At 31.2% G+C, this 12056-nt stretch overlaps 1 pseudogene; it reads right to left on the bottom strand.

The window, feature by feature from the left end:
* The window catches only part of LOC113376357, a 222190-nt pseudogene that overhangs the window by 107207 nt on the left and 102927 nt on the right, over positions 1-12056 (bottom strand).

Genomic DNA, 12056 nt, shown 5'->3' with positions numbered 1-12056 from the left:
GGAATGTCTGCGGTTTAATTACATTTCTGAGTTTGTGCTCGGAACTTTTTAACTTTTTTATACACTCATTATATTCGCATCTAGTGCGTTGTTTTTCTGCGACAAAACAGAAACGGATATGTACTTGAAACGTCAGTGGCAGCGGCTTAATTGCTCATCCTGTTTATGCTTTTCGAATGTTTAGAGAAACAATTAATTCGAGACAAATATAAAGTTCATGTGACAGATTTCATTATAATAAGACAATATAAATTTTTACGTGGGGATGCACACCTTGTTAAAATACCAAGATAACTGAGTGGACAAAAAAAATATTGATTCTGCCGCATAACAGAAAAATGTTATAGTAAGGCCATTTTATGAAGAACTTTCCATACAAAATATTGGTTAAAAACAACTTAAGAAAGCCATGCGGTTAGTGTGCAGTAAGACGTATTTTTCAGGTTGTCATATAGAAAACCTTACCCAGAAACCACACAAATATAAAAAAAATACGATCTTAGATAACAGCGTGTTTCTGACCCAGCTTCATAACATACTAGTAACGATGCAGTTTATGTGTAAAACGCCTAAATGCACAGCAAATACATGAAATGAGTATTAAATATGATTCAGTAGCATAATGTATGGAAGTTAGAGCGTAACATGGCCTTGCCATAACATTTTTCTGTTATGTGGCAGAATCGGTCCCTATATATTGATTGGTTTGGATTTATGATGTATTAGTACTAACCTTCTAAAAAAACAATAAATAAGTAAAATGCTCAGTAAAAATATTTCTGAGAATTTTGAAATTTTTAGTAAAGATTGAATTTTTGAAATAAATATTTTTTTTAAGTATTGTGAAATAATATGAAAATTTTGAACTTTTTTTCAAAGCAAACGCAATGCTTTAGAAGACAATAGCAAAGCGCGTAAGCGCTGCGTCGCAGTCTATCAATTGACCAATGTTACAAAACCCATAGAAAAAATGTAGTCAAAATTTATACTTATTATTAAAATCTCTATAAAATATCTGACAATTTGATGTGCGTATGTCTAATCATCAGTTTTGACCGCCAAATAGCGGTCCGTTCTCTTAAGAACTGAATTACCATTTTTGGCACTTTTTACCGTATCTTTGAAACGACTGAACCTGCCTTGTCCAGAAACTAATTAGCATGTCTCCTTATAGATAGGAATCAAATATTTTTTGAAACCGTATTCTCAAAATCGTCGGCGGAAAGTATCCGAACACACTCATATACATACTTCCATTTTTTCTAAGGTATGTCTTAGAACGTATGGTAAGATATATAAACATTTTCATTTTCGATTTTGTTACAATTATTATAACTTACCCTACGGAAAAATCTAAAATTTTAGCTATTTATGACTTTATTTAAAATGCAACGTTTTGTAATAATATATCAAGTTTCATTAAATGTAAACAACTATTTTTTAATCATATCTATTTAATATTACCCAGAATCTCTTAATGAAAGTTGATTCTTTGTAGTTCAAAGTTTGATTACATTGATCTGTTTAAACATGCAAAAGCAATTTAATAACTGCAATAAATTTTAATAAAATCGCAAGCAGTACAATGAATCTGAATGCAGCTCGGTGTTCAGAACAATACTGTTAAACTAATTCTGTAATTACAAAACGTTCGTGTATAATATAATTAATTAAATCGGAACTTGATCCGAAACATTTCAGTGTGCGGGCATCACAATGCAATTTTACATTTTACATTTTACATTACAATACATGCCAGGGAGACACATTGTAACACAAAATGCTTTATAAAACGGCGGATTACGAATGTCGAGAATTTATATCGAATTTTATGAACGTGTATAACAATATTGTTTGATTGACGAACCCGCCTCCACGTGGAAAGGGTTATGTTTAAATCCAATTTCATGCAACTGAAAAATACTTCAATTGAGGGTGGAAATGACCGAAAATTTTCAATAAAAAATAGAAAAATAGATTGCGTCAGTTATATAAATAGAAACAGCACCAGATTGTTGAGAAAAATATTTTTAATACTGAATCAAATTTTTACAATTCAAGTTTTTTTTAAGGCCTATAATACTGAAGGATGTTAGTTTATTCCATGAATTAAAGAATTTGTTTAATCTATGACAAAAATTAGAAAATTGAAATTTAATATGTAAAAATCCGTTTCAAGCTAATTAGGGTAAGGCTGGGTAAAAAGGTCCACTAGCTGAATCTCAAAAACAAACAAAATTAAGAATCTTTTTCCCAGCAATATTTGAAAGCAGAGGGAAAAAAATGTATAATTAAATGTATAATTTTTGAAAAACTGCAAGAAAACAACACATTTCTACAATGATGAATTAGCTGGGAGTTTTACTGGACATAGCCAGATAGTTGTTTCTTTGATATGTGTCATTTGTTGTGATATAATTGATTTGGTTTTCACAATAAAATTGCTCAAAGTCAAATTGCACCTTTGAGTCACGTTCTACCCTATTATTTTTTTACAAATTTGCTTCAAATTGATATAATTTTCATATGATATTTAATATAGTAATTTAGTATAGTAATAACAAAAAATATGATAAATATTTGCATTTTTAGCGCAACTAGATTAATTTTCATACTTTTTCATTGCGATTTGAAAATATAAGGGTGCCATAGAAATTACTATGTGGGTATATTTGAAATAGAAGTAACATTAGCTACTATTGTCGTTTTCTTATCATATGGCATTCAAATAAATATATTATCTTTATATTTACTGGATGCCCACTAAAGACCGTTGTAAATTATATGGGTAAAATAAAAAAATGTTAGGATATAAATAACTTAGTGAATTTAAACAAAAAATGAATAAATTTTGGTTTTGATTTACGTGTTACATGATAAATAGATATTTAAATAAACTCTCCACTAACCTTTCTCCCAGACAACAGTATCGATGGGATATCCAGCCACTGGACACTTAATAGTTAAAGTCTTCCCCGCGACTGCTGAAATCGGCAGCATTTCCCTCACAAATGGCATTCCTGTAACAAACACTTTTTATTTACACGATTTTCATCTTTGGAACATTTATAAAGTTTACGATGAGAGAAAAATTGTTTGCCATAATTTTCATGAGAAAAAAGAAAAAGCCGAAACCGATACACGACGGTTTTCTTCAACTTCGCGGACATATTACATAATTAAATACGGATTTTTTGGTGCAAAGTTTCTTGATACTTAACAGTTAATAATTAAATTTAGTATTTTCACTTGAATTTGTATATAATTCTTGCATATTAGAAATAGCCACCAAGCTTTGTTCCAACTAAATCCAAATGAATTTTTTTACATTAATCAAGATAACTATTTAAAAGATTTAGCATCCACAAAAATTGTTACACATAATCAAATGTTACTACTCATTATGTTATCAAACGTCCTGTTACAAAAAGTCCCTAGCTTCCCTACTGCATTATATTAAATTTTAAAAAATCAATCGCTTTCCCAGATTTTCATCTTTGGAACATTTGTAACGCTTACGAGAAGGAAAAAATTTAGGTCATATTTTGATAAGAAGGGTCAGCAGGGAAAAATAATCTCGGATAAAATAGAAATGTTATGGTAATGGTCTATATTCGAATGAGGTGGAAGCAACTGTAAAAAAGCGATGTTTTACACATAAAACCTAACCTACAAAATGCACTAATGCCAAATAGAAACTTTATCATAAGTAAGTGATGTGAAGTTAGGTTTTATGTAAAAAATTCCTGATTGCACAGCGAATACACAGCTCTTTGACAGATAGTTACTACCAACTCATACCAAGATAGACCCGTAACATAGCATTACCATAAAATTCCTAGTTTATCCGGAAATTGGTACCTTAATAAAACAGTTTCCTTTACCTAGTAAAATAACCATTTACAAGCGTTGTTTTAAAAATTCTCACCCTCCCCCCCCAACATTTTTCACGTCATACTTTAAGGTTGTTAGTATCCTCCCTTGTTCGTGATTTATTTACTGTTCGTAACATTAGCATGAAACATACTATACAAAGGCGGGGGCTGAAATCGAAGCAATTTGTTCGAGAAAAACAATTATAATGATGCGTTTGCTTTACGAAGCAAAATACAGAAACAGGAATAAAAATGTTGATTTCGGAATAATTCATTACAAGAAACAGCTTTAATCAAATTTGATCACGGCCGTACATTACTGAGATTACAAGAATAATGGATTGGTAAACTAATTATATTGTTTAGTGATAATGATTGAATTAAGTCTGGTAGAAGGAAATTCGTAGATGTTTTTCTAACTAAGTGTGAAAAAATCGTAGAAAAATTTTTGAAGAACCTTTTTGCCAAAGATAGTTTTGTGGTCAATCTGATAAAATTAAAAGTTCTATTTTGTGTGGACACTAAACTTGTAGTTTGCTAATTTATATTCCTACCATAAATAGTTACCACCATTTAATATTACTATCATCGTTAGAAGCATTATTTTTACTCATTTTAAAAATTTTACCATTGTGTAGCTATACATAAATATAACATTGTAATACATTGTTCAACTTTACATATAAATGCCTCAAATAAGTAAATAAAGATATTTACAAAAATACACAACAAAAACTTTGCATGATAAAGTATCTTCTGTTTTCTCATAAATCATGATCTTGTCATGGTATGTATGGCGAGCAAACTCGAAGTTTTACTCGATAAATCAAAAACAAAGCAAATACGTGCATTTTTATTTGCTTCCAGAAACAACGTTACTATGGTGTATATATAATGACTGGTGATAAAAAGTCATTGAAAGTTATAAGATGAAGAGAACTAAGAATCATCGTGTTTAAAGTTGTGGAAGATGTAATTGCTAATTTGGTATTATAAATTTATATAGTACGTTATTTTATATGTTTCTCATAAAATTCAATTTCTATATAAATGTTTATATTCAACGTTATAAATTTGAATGTTGGATCTTGAACATAACAGGTGGCCCAAGAAATGACCCGTGACTTTCTAACAAATTGTTGTCAAATCTAGTAATTTATTGATCTACCTACATACTCATGTATCCAAATGGCAAATACTTATATCCAGTCATCTCTCCATACATCCATCTATCAAATTTTTCCTGCGTTCATTAATCCATCTATTTAAATATTTTTCTATCTATATATTTTACGACTAATTTTTTAGAGAACTCTAGCAAAGAGGTAACTACATACATCAAAATTATTATAATGTCCTTTCTACTTGCCATAGATATTGAGTCGAGCCGCATGTTCGCTTTTTCCTGCCCGCGATTCAGCGTGACACTCGTACTCGCCGCCGTCCTCCGGTTTTACCGCCGAAATGTTGACGTGGCTTATGACGTCCCCGAATACTGTCACGAATTGGCCGATCATAAGACGCTCGTTCTGAAAACAACAAAAAATCAAGGATTATTGAATAGTGTAAATATATTATTCCAATGAAATTAGTCAATGTACTTGTTCTAAAACATCACCATTAGCCCAGTCAAAATAAATATTTAATCTCGGAATAATTCGCATTGAATTAAAAATTCGTACAGAAAATAGACCATTATGAACAAAATGACGAAAGTCCTCATCGATCCGACATCTGCGATTTTTTTTCATTCTAGGGCAAAGGTGCATAATTCTGGCTTTTCCCATTTTCTGCAGAAGCCATCAAAACTATCCAAAGAAACATGTTCCAAAACTTAATCCTAGAATTTATCTATCGATTCAGAAAATATAGAAGGTACGATTATGTCCCAAGAAAACAATTTTTTAATAACATGATTAATTCTTGTTTAGTCTATTACTATTCTGCATTTATTCGGATTTTCTCGCAGCCTGTCTATCTATTTGATGTATAGATATAAATTGAAATTTGCATTATGTATGATGTAAATGATCCGGTAAAACAAATATTGTCAGACACCGAGTGCATACTAGAAAATATGGAATTTTTTTAGATTAATGTAAATATTTAGTTTTTATTGATTTCATGCATATTAATTACGTAGTTGATATATGTATATATTGTGACGAGAATGGGATAAAATATCACTTTTAAGGTGCCTATGACTGTCATATATTATAATACAAATTTCGAATTTGTTTCTGATGAATCGAATAGAAAAAATTCTCAACAAAAACAAAAGTAATGACTAGAGTAACTAAGGATGCTTTAGAACTTTTTGCTTACTTGGAGCACAATTTTGTTGTTTTCCAATTTTGAAGGTTATAAAAAATCCAAACAAGCGTCTTTGGCATATTTGAAAGTATTTTTTTAAACGTATTTCATAATCATCATCAGCATTATCAGAATTGTAGCATTGAGTTTTGTATATGTGGAAGTTTATAACGTGTAATTATAATTTTATTTTATTTCTTCAACTTCTTTTCTTCAATAACAGTTCATAAAAAGAGGAGTTCCAACAATTTACTTCATAGCACAATTTCATATACCACTAGTTCCCTACAACAGTTGAATTAATCCTCGGATATCGACTTACCTGGGGCAAGGCGAATCCGTCGAGTGTCCAAGTGATCTGCGGCGTTGGGTTACCCGATGCACTGCACTTGAGGGACACCGAAGGACCGGGCTGCATAGTTTGCTCGATGAAACGGTATACCAGCTGGGGGGCTACTTCTGGAAATGGAAACCATACCGATCAATTATTTACCGCAAATCGTGGGATCGAGACACAAGATTGTTATAAAGGATGGTTACGAATATAAATGTTATAATAAGGACTATTTGAGACAAAAGCAAGTTGTCGTTTGCTTATGACCTTGTCATTATGTACTATATAATTGGGTAAGCAGACTCTCAACAAATTGTAATTGTTCTTCTTTTTGAAAATATAAGATTTTTTTGGTAAAAAAATACCATACTGTACATTATGGTATATATATATCATAGGTTTATTTACCATATCACAATATTGGGTAAAATTTAATTCGAACAGTCGACAACATGTTCGAAACGATATCAGATCACGCAGAACACATGACAATTAGCTCACGTCAATATATTTAGCAAACGTAATAACCGAATTGACAATCAAATCCGCCGCCGGTGACATCGGGCGAGCGTCACGTAGATTCTGCGGCAGATTCGACCGAATAGAATCGCATGGAATGGGTTAACGAATCACAGACACCGATTGGCAGGTGAATTATGATACCTGTTTCTCATTTCCATTGTTTTAGATTTAGTTAATTTTTGTAAATAGCTATCAGGACTACGTGTTCCATGAGTTGTGCTTGCTATCGAACATTCTAACCTAGTATTTTTCACCCAGAACAACCCAGTGGTCAACTACTGTTCTTTTTTATGTGTAGACTTATTTTTGATTTGCATATCTAACAGTGTTGACGTAATTCTATTGGCACGAACGGGATTTTTTACTTGAGATTATAGTTGAAATTCATCAGCTCAAGTGGAATTTTGATATCATACTGCATGATATCGAGCTGGTCGAGGTTAGAATTGAATCTGAAACTAGTTTATGCTAGCCCACGTTTTTAATCATTACCCAAAGTGGGCTAACCTTTGGTTACTTGCTTATAAATAATTTTTCAAACATAAACAATAATATCAATAAATTTTTTAATGCAAATTGGTATATCTTTAATGTATATTTATTGTACATTGGTATTGATTTTTTATGTAATTCATTCATTAGAATTAAAAAAAATCTATTATCATGTTTTTACTACCTACAAATGATCTGGATAGATGATCTGATAATAAAAAATAACTAGTTTGAAATATCGGTTGTTCAAAAAATATTACGTTTTTCTAATTGAATTTTTTGTTCGGGGCTCTATACTAATGAATCAAATATAGGATTACCAATCAAATATAAATATATTTAAAAATAAAAAAATGAAAAAATGGGTAGTTTAAAACAATATGAAGTAATCAACAATAATATTATACAGTAAAACAAAATGCATTACAAATGCACTTCGAAAAATTTACATAAAAACAATTTATCATTGTTGTGAAAACATACATTCCGCATGTATAACATGATATTTCGTACAAATGATTTTTATCTTCCATTATATTTATTAAAGTATTAGTTAACATCATCATTATTTTTCCTCTATTAGTGACGGTAATTGGAGCTCATCAGTTCATTCAGGCTGAAATTAAAACGATAATCAAGCAAGAAAATAAATAAAAATTTATTCTATAACGTTGATTTACTTCAGTATATTTTTATACGGCTTAATTGCATGTCATATTCCGCGGAAACTAATTAAGGCGTTCCAATTACAAGTTTTATATAGACGTGACGCACTGAACTGAATACTCGTGCTTTAGAATGAAAGAAAACTCAAGTTTTGCGATAAACTGCTGAACTCGCACCAGATTTTCTATATATATAATAGTAAAAATGGGAGAGTTACATCGAAATATTAATCATTAAATCCCATCGTTAAGATGGAATCATTTGAAATCGCAATGTTCTGCCGAGCGGAAAATGTCAATACCGAACGCTGTTCGTTGAAAAGTTAACTTTAAGAAACTTGGAAAAAAAATCTCTGAAACGTTTATGGAACTATGTGAAATGTAACGAATATAATGATTTAACTTATAATTGCCAATAACACGTTCAATATATATTTCTATCTTAATACTGATGTACACATAATTATTAGGGTGGCAACTAAGTAAGTGCAGCTGTGACTCTAGATGGTTTCAATTGCATTTTTGAGTTTGCTGACGTAGTCCAAATGTGAAATAAATTATATTATTGAATGATAGGAAATTCAGCTGTCAAAAAAGAGCTTTTTGATCAATTGCGTAGTTTTTGTTTGGAATTCGTTAAAAGATAAAGAATGAAAAAAAAATTTTTGTCACTTTATTTCAGCTTTTTTATTTCAGCAAAGGTCGAAAGACATGTTAAGCTCACGAAAAGTTAAGCGTAGTGTATCGTTTGATAGTAAAAGTAAAAGTAGACAATTTCTAGGTAATCAAATTTCGATTGGGTAACCAGAGCGATTTTCATATTTGAGTGGAAAATCGTAAAAACTTTTTTATCTTTGAGTGAAAAGTCACCAGAACGAAATTTGGCAAACCAATTTTGACACAGCCGTTTTTATTAAGACTTGGGCAAAACTGGTTTGGCAAATTTCGTTCTGACGACTTTTCACTCAAAGATGAAAAAGCTCTGATTGTTCAATTGAAGTTGATTACAAAGGAATTGTCTACTTTTACTCTTTTTATCCAAACAAAAAATCAATTCGAATGTCTGCATTAAACAACTGACGCAATTAAACAATGTTTTTGGAAAAATTCGTTATGAATTGACAAATCAAATATCTTTGGCCAATCGGAAAAAATTATTGGAGTTTGGTTGAAATATTTTGCCGCATCCACCATATAGACTTGACTCTACACTATGTAATTATTTTTTGTTTCGATCTTTACAAAACTCCTTAAATGGTAAACAATTCAATGATAATGACGTTGTCAAATTGTACCTGAATCAGTTTATTGCTAATAAAAACCAGAAATTTAATGCCAGAATCATTGATCAAAATAGGAAATGCATTATAAAATAAAGTCATTTTGTTCCATAAAAAATATCTTTGAATATGTAACAAAAATCCGCACTTACTTAGTTGCCAACCTAATAGTTTGGAAGTAAAAATTGCTACAAGCATATAATTTAAGTTGTAAACTATTTCAACTCCCAAAATATTTGAATGTCTACAAAAAGCACAATATGTTTACTTTCATTATAAACTCTCTGAAGGAAACTATGTTCTTGCCACAAATTCCAATTTGTCTAATTTTATGTTTCAAATCATTCTAAATTATATGAAAAATATAGATATACGATGATCCAATATACCAGACAATGTATCTAACTGTCATGCATCATGTATAAATATATAATAAATGAAAACTGAACATTTATGGGCCAAGTCTACCATAGAATAGACCAATGTTATAGCAAGTCTATATTGCATTCCAGTTTTCATACAAAATGTTACTAAATACTGTCAAAATGCAATGTATCTGCTGCTACTCAAAACTGTCAAAATACCATGATAGAAAATAGAAGATGACGTCATTTAGTTAATGAGCGTTGCCGACAATCGTAAAACAATCTTGATCTTGCTTAACCTAAAATTACATCTCGTGCGTGAAATTGTTTAATTCTTGTGAATACAAAATCGTAGTATAAACCTATAATACTAACTATAAATATAGTTATGGCAAGGCTATGTTACGTTCCAGTGTTTATACAAAATGCTACTAAATACTGTCCAAATGCAATGTATTTGCTATGCGATCAGGCATTTTATACAGAAAATACAACTTCACTCATATGTTAATCAGGCCATACCTCAAAGATACGGTTATGATAGAAAAACTTTTTTGACAATTGAGCGTTTCCTAGGTAAGAGGGCGTCCATTAATCAGGTGATCGATTTTTTAAAGATTTTTTGATCCCCTTCCCCGTGATGACACGTGCTGATATTTAAAATTACTGCCCGCTCCCTCCTTCCCCAAAAACATCACGTGTATTTTTAGTTACGAGATAAAATTAAATAATTTATTTTGAAAATGTTTAGATTTAAAAAAAAAAACAGGTAAAAAATAAATACACCATTCCTTACTATATCCCTCCCTCCCCCACGTGATTTTTTGTCAAACCCGCCCTCTTCCTAAAAACCTCACGTGGTTAATAGATGTGCCCTAAGGTTTTCTCTCTAAAATTTTCTCTCTGACTGCACAGCAACCACATAGGATTTTAACAGTTTTTAGTACCACTTTATATGAAAGCAGATGTATAACATAGCCTTGCCATAACATTGATCTATTTTACGGCTCCTGAATCACTAGTTACTATCCATATCCTATCTCACCTCCCAATTTGATCTCGGCCGCCCCCTGAGCGGTCTCCTGTCCGTTCCGCACGAAGCACTGGTACATTCCCCTGTCCTCCTTGGCGACGGCCGCTATGACGACGGTGTCCGGAGTCGAGAACCTCAGTCGGGGGTTCGTGCGCAGGGGCTGACCGTCTTTTAGCCACCAGAGAGCGTCACGAGGAATTCCTGCCACGTTGCACACCTGAAGGGGAAAAGATAGAAGGTCGATTGTTAAAAAATTGCAAACACATGTTATCTCGAAAAATAAAATCAGTATGATATAGGATAGAGTGGGGCTTAAAGGTCCGCGGATAAAAAGGTCCACCATTGATATCTCAAAAACCTGTAAAGTTAAGAATTTTTTTAACAACAATATTTCAAAGTTGAGGGAAAAAGATGTATAATTAGACACCACATTGATCCTTACGACGTTGCTATCGGGAAATTACGGCAATGTTTAAAAATCCAAAACAAAAGTAGTTTTTTGCGTTGTTATTTGTGTTGATTGTGAGTACTATTGTTTAGTTTACAAAGCCTTAATACAATTTTTAAGTATACGTTATTTAATTGTTTTATAAAGTGTAGTGTAAATTTTAAGTTACATTCAAAACAATTTTTTATATAACCTATATACATGCTTACACCTGGGTGGGGTAAAAAAGACCAACTAAACCTTCGCCTTGAGAAAGGTGCAAAAAGTAAAAAATAGCTAATAAAAAAGTGAACTAAGTTAAAATAAGCAATTTTACAAGAGAAAAATTTAATAAATAGTTATTCAAACTCTGCTGATAAATATTTATAATGAAATATCAGTTCAAGGTTATTTACAGTGTTCAATTTCAATTTAATTTACAATCTCTGTAAAAAATGCACCAATAAAATTTATATTTTGCATTGTTGAATGATGCAGCTATTATTTTATACAATCCCTTTAAAACTAGAATAAGACATTGGGCACCTGGTCGTCTCAATTTATACCGCTTATAGGTTAAAAAGAACCAGCTTACACATTTTTGAAAAACAGCAAAAAAAAACACATTTCTAGAGTAAGAATCAGCTGGGATTTTTACTGAACATAGTCAAATAGTTGTTTGTTTGATATGTGTTATTTGTTTTAATTGCTCAAAGTCAAATTGGACCTTTATGCCCTGCCCTATCTCAT

This window comes from Ctenocephalides felis, unplaced genomic scaffold (genome assembly GCF_003426905.1).
Source record: "Ctenocephalides felis isolate EL2017-DRISC unplaced genomic scaffold, ASM342690v1 CF-g0.4_SCAFFOLD_01886, whole genome shotgun sequence".
NCBI lineage: Eukaryota > Metazoa > Arthropoda > Insecta > Siphonaptera > Pulicidae > Ctenocephalides > Ctenocephalides felis.
This window is presented reverse-complemented; position numbering and strand designations above follow the sequence as displayed.